Source organism: Anticarsia gemmatalis, chromosome 17, assembly GCF_050436995.1.
Source record: "Anticarsia gemmatalis isolate Benzon Research Colony breed Stoneville strain chromosome 17, ilAntGemm2 primary, whole genome shotgun sequence".
Taxonomy (NCBI): Eukaryota; Metazoa; Arthropoda; class Insecta; order Lepidoptera; family Erebidae; genus Anticarsia; species Anticarsia gemmatalis.
The window spans coordinates 4915376-4921375 of record NC_134761.1 but is presented as its reverse complement, the minus strand read 5'-3'; the positions used below and the strand labels follow the sequence as shown (position 1 = coordinate 4921375).

The 6000-nt window shown below is 31.9% G+C and overlaps 1 protein-coding gene across 5 annotated transcripts in view; it reads left to right on the top strand.

The window, feature by feature from the left end:
* The first annotated feature begins 258 nt into the window (after nt 1-258).
* Nucleotides 259-6000, top strand: part of Dg (Dystroglycan) — a 70587-nt gene continuing 64845 nt past the window's right edge. For all 5 annotated transcript variants that reach the window (XM_076125486.1, XM_076125483.1, XM_076125485.1 and 2 more), the window contains exon 1: nt 259-415. The gene's annotated coding sequence lies outside the window, so the exon portion shown is untranslated. The remainder of the gene's footprint in view (nt 416-6000) is intronic.

Sequence of the window (6000 nt, the reverse complement as noted above, 5' to 3'; positions counted from 1 at the left end):
ATGGCAGAACAACAATTTCTGTTGCTATTCGACAATAGATGTCGCTATGCACACACGAAAAAAAAATTAAAATATTGCCTGACTTAAAATTGCACTCCTACAATAATAATTTTATTAATTGATAAAAATTTCCTTATTACGCTTTCCTTTCTTATAAAATAATAGTTTTCTTTCAATTTCGAGGGTGAAAGTAATTTTCTATATCGATAAGAACTGGTAAGAAAAATGAAGCGAAAAATTATTATTTCTATGGCAAGAATTATTCCGGGACTCGGGATGGGTCAAGTCAAGTTTGGAGAGGAGAGGAGTTGACTGGACTGTGGATTGGTGTGTGACTGTCGATTTATGTAGTGTTTTGTTTATGAATTAAACTAGTTTATTTTATTTTTTCATCTTGAAACAAACGAACTGCAAGGTAAGAGAGTTAATTTATATTTTATATAGTCATCAAACTCTTAAGATACGAGGCCATGTGAAAATCTTCAATGAGTACATTGATATTCAAATGTTTGGACTTATAGATTATTACGACTGCTCTTATTTACATAAAGAACAGTTGCATTATAACTTAAGCTTATGTTTTTACTTATACTATCCATGGAAGCCGCAATTCTTAGCACTGACAAAGTAGGTACATTATTAAGTCGGTAAATAAATATAATGTAACTAACTAAGATTTATCTTAATGATAACAATCAAATGCATTCGTTCCAATCAGTTATCTAATCTAAAAACTTATATTAACAGTTATTATGTAAACTTATTTATAACCTGTCTTTCAAGTTTTAAGTAAATCTTGTGATGCATCAACATAGCCTAATTTTCGACTATACGCCCTTTGCAATTATATTTACATCTTATGCTCTGTTTGAATAGCCACAAGTGAATGTAAACAAACTTTAAATAATACTAGTAATAATACTTATTGGTTTGTAATGGTGTCATTGCCCTAGATTCATAGAGTTACATTATGTTCAACATCTACATTAATTTCTTATCACTTTATCAGTTCTCTTTATGTTGTAATACAAAGCGGCATAAACTATTAACTTATCTGCTTACTTTCCAACAATTATCAACTTATTATTACTTTGATTTCATTTTTATAGTGACAGCCATATAATACTGGTATACAATAATTACTTTAGTATTTAATTTGTATATTATCTATGCTTTTTAAACTTCTATTTAATTTAATGTATTGACTAAGTATTTTATGTCCCACTTATATTAATTTCCACAATTTCTGCATAGGTATTCACTGATATAGATATTCAGAGATAGCAAATCTTTGTTATCACTGAAACTCTATCTACTGTAATGCTATTTTATTTAATAACAAAAAAAGCATAAGGTTCTAGCCTAGGTACATAATATGTGTAGGTTTTCTTATTGCATCATGTTTCACAATAAATTAAATGAAAGAAAGATTCTTATATATTATCTGATGTAGAATACTCATTGCTCGTGCTACTGTTATCAGACCCTGGTACATGATGATGGTGTAAGAAATTCACCGTCCTATTGTTATAATGAAAAATAGAAATTCATGCTTTTGAAATATTTTAACAATGAAAATAACTTAAATACCGATTTATTAAATTATAAATATATATAATATTGAGATTTCCATATTTATATATGTAAACTTTAGTATTTTTGGTATGGGAAACTTGCTATAATCTAATAGTTTTCTGTTTGCCTATTACCCAGGCATCAATATCTTATTTTATACCTAAAATCTCAGAAGTAAAGTCCATCTGATTTACTCTCACCCATAAATATGAAAGTTCACTCCGTCTACGCCACATATTTGGGAGATATGCACACACAAAGATAAACTGATGACATTTTTATCTCTTCTTACATAATGTTCCCTAAGTTCCAACCGTGTCTTTAGTTTAACTTTATTTTAAAATGTATGTTTCATAAGAACTTTGTTTACAAACTGTGTTTATTAGACCAGATTGGATGTTCTTACGAGAGTCCAACTTGTCTAACCTTTTCGGGAATACTAGGTCATTAAAACGTTACTGGAGCCTAATATTACGTAAAGCGTATCACATCAGTCACAGGATTTCATTGAGAAATATATTTCCTTAAAAGAATCTAATTCTGTAACATCATGTGGTCGCCGTGCCGGTTAAGATATTCTTTTTGCTTGTATCTCTATTTCCAGTGCGTGCCACAACCAAATAAACAGTACAGCACGCAAAATAGTTAAGACTTGGATCGCTTCGTCACTGCGTCGTCACTATATCCCCCGGTCACTGACCTCACCTGAAATATCTGAATACATATTGCGCGCCATGTGTTGTTCAAATGTCAGTGCTTGGAAATAGGTCGCATGCATAAATATATTCTACTTGTCTTCAAACATTCAAAATTGTTGTAGAATTATAATAACAAGAAATTCACGAAATCTCCTCAATTTCTGAACAAACGCCAGCACTAAGCATAGCTGTGATAAAAACGTCAAAGGATCTCGATCGCATTTTTTGATTACTGTGTTGCATCTGCAATGCCTACCTTCGATCATTATTTCCCTAGTTTATTAGCACAGGTTGTTAATTCTGTGGTATTCGCTCAGTTGCTTGATTTCTCCACGCAATCTTTACAACTGATGATATTTTATACTATTTCCAACCGAATGTTCTAAACGCTACACGTTTGTCATATCTAACTCATAACTCATAATAATTTGTGTATAAAAATTACTTAAGGCCTTACAATGAAATATGCCTAATTAACAATTTATTGCTGAAGTCTTAGCAAGAATATATGATACTGGTTAGTAATTAAAAAAATATAACTGTAATTTGTGATTTTCCTATATTTTTGATGACTTGACAGTAAATACAATATATCTTTCTCTATACAATTGTTTTTTCTAGCACGCGACGTCTCCTTTTTGCGGCAGTTTCATAGCGTTATTAAAACGTCAGCTTTGACAGTATTATAACAACAAATAAAAACACAGAATTAATTTGCAGGCGACAAAGGAGATCGGCAGATTTCGTACAGCTTAAAGTTTGTGTTGTTTCGTAACAGAATTTGTACCACTTATTAAGGGGACTAAGTCACTTATTTTTATTTGGGAGTATTATTTTTAGAAGTCCGGATTATTTAGAAAGTATTTGTTTATTTAAATAATAATTTTTGGTATGTGACTTATATTTGTTGACAACTAAAGAAAAAGAAAATCTCATGAGACGTCACTTTTAGTCTGACGTCTACGCATCCGCTAATTTGCTGTTGTTTTGGATTGTGGTTTTGACAGCATCTGAGCAATTTAGCGAACTATCGGGGCTTCTTAAAATGGACATAACTTTTACCTCCCAACTTTAAAAAATATAAGAATTTTAAAATAAGCTTGTCTATCATATTAGCTACCAATTAAAACAAAAAGTAAACCTAAACATGACATTTTATAAGCTGTACGAATTCTTCATACAAACCTGCCGTTCGCCTTTCTCAAACGAGTTAATTAAGTAGTACATGATGCAATTTCATAACATATTTATCACGATCAATATTTTTTTTACAGACAATCAATAAAAGTTTCAATCTGTCATCAATTGTGTTATAAAAATATTGTTATGATTTGTTATAAATTTGGTTTTCCCTCGTCAAATAGCAATCAATATAACTGGTCCAAATTCTGTTAGATTTTATTGAATTTAGAAAAATCCGGTGTCATTTAAGTAATTAACTGTACATTAATTAGAATAAGTGGAGGTATTTTAGCTATTATATAAAAAGGACCGCAGCTTTAATCCCTGATGGAAAAGCCGCAATTTGGCGAAACGTTATTAGGTCTCAATTTATAATAGGGGCGAGCTTATCGGACCATCGTCGTCTTTTATCCGATATAGTTCCCTTAGTGTCGACTTTTTTGTTACTGGGATTTAAACACACAAAAAATTACGGAGAACATTTTTTTTGCAATTTTTGAATAACAGGAATTTAAAAGTATAATTTATTATTATAACATGTTTTACGCGCGTTTACACATTGATCTTTATATTTTTATCTAAATATACACATATATATTCCAGATTATTAAAATATTTGTTCAAAGAGACAGCGCTTATTATTTATTTATACGTCCAGCGATATCATTTACTCAAACATCGTGCTCGTATCGTCCATTTTAATCAAACAAAATTAAAACATGAACTAGTCCGCGCACGTGTTAATATTAAACATGACATTTGTGTGGAGTTCACTGTATATCGTATATCAGGAATATTACAAAAATAAAAAAATTGCGTACTGAAATCCCTAACATTTGTGTTTAGTTTTTGATCACACTTGCATATTCTTTGCTATTATGAATACTTGAAGCTTGACTTAGTCCTTAAAGAACCGCGCTTAGCAATATTTTTATGTCGCCAAAAATATACGACCGACTTCCCATAATTACATGTATTAAAAGTACCCGCGGAGGGTTGATAGCAATCGCCAGCCTCTTAATTTCTATAGCCTCTTACCTTTCATCAAATATCAAGCTTAATACTGAATAAAATCGTCTTTACCGTTCATTTTCGTACTAAACTTTTCCCCATTTGGGATCGTTAAAACTGTTTCCATTAGTGAACTAACTGCTGATTTACATTTTAACCGGCGGCTGGTAAAGATTGGCTATCGTTTGTGTGGTCTGGTCTCGAAGGGCTCTTGAGGCATGACCCAGTTCCTCTCATTTGCGTAGTGTACTAGTGTAACCTATTTCGAACTTCCTTGCCTAACATGAACGATCGAATCTTGCTATCAATTAAAAGTACTTATATACCCAACATTCATGTTGTTCCACTTTTAAAGAGGCATAAGTGTTCTCTGCTGTCTTATACCATGTTTTGGCCAAACACAGAACAGAACGCATTATTTTCAAAGAAATGTATTCGTATATCTATTTCAATAAATAAGAAGTGTTTCTGATCTGAACAATGATTATTATGCTTCTATATCACACAGATTTAATAATAAATAAGGGATACTTGTGTTAAACTGGTAGACTTATCTCAAAGCTGAGACAAGATCTGTCTCACAAACTGATTAAATCTTTATAGCCTAGTCCGAACAGTTGACAGGCGTTTCTTATTATAAATACTGATTTTATCGCCGTGGCTTTAAGCAGAAGTGAAATATGAAACTAATTTAAATACGTTACCGTATTAGAAATAACAACATTTCTGTCCCTATTATTTCAAAGAGAAGTTACGGGAATTATATGACAGCTTCAGATATTAACAACCTCATACAAAATCAAGTCTAATTCCAAGAAGCTCTTCTATCTCGAGCTTTACCAAAGTAATGTTTAATTTCGTGATATTTTGGGACGTTAAACCAACAAAGGTTAATTTAATTGTTTTTCGGGTTCAGAAAACGAAATCCTCTAAAATAGCGCAAATACACGGTAGTGTCATGAACTTAAAAGATTGTTTTTGATTGCCGCAATACACGCACAAAATCACGTCCATTACCTAGTTTAGAAATAAAACAGTCATTTCTCTTCATTGTCACTCATATTAGTATTGGTGTTACTGTCAGACATTTTTTATACGCTAATGATATCGTATTTATTGAAACAGATGCTTTGGCGCGGGCTACACGCACACCACTCGCCGTATCGGACAATGACTAATTTATTATACCATCTGTGCATAGGTCGTTTGTATTCATAGACATTTTTTTGTTTTGTAGCGGTTTTTTTTTCTATCAGTGTTTTGACCCGATGTGGTCGAGTCGCCGTGACCGTTCTTCCGTCGAAAGCCATGGATGTATTTTTATATAAACTACAGTAAAAAACCTTCGCTATCTTTTGACAGCTTATTCTTAAAGGTGTTTATCCTCAAGGCGTTCTTAAGATTTACTGCTATAAAGTTGAAACTAGTTTGGGGTAAAGCCTAGCATGAAACACGCAAACTTGAGTTTCGTGTTACACCTGAGGTTGGAATAAAACGTCTGTTTTGTTTCAAAATGTTTTATGATATATTGAAA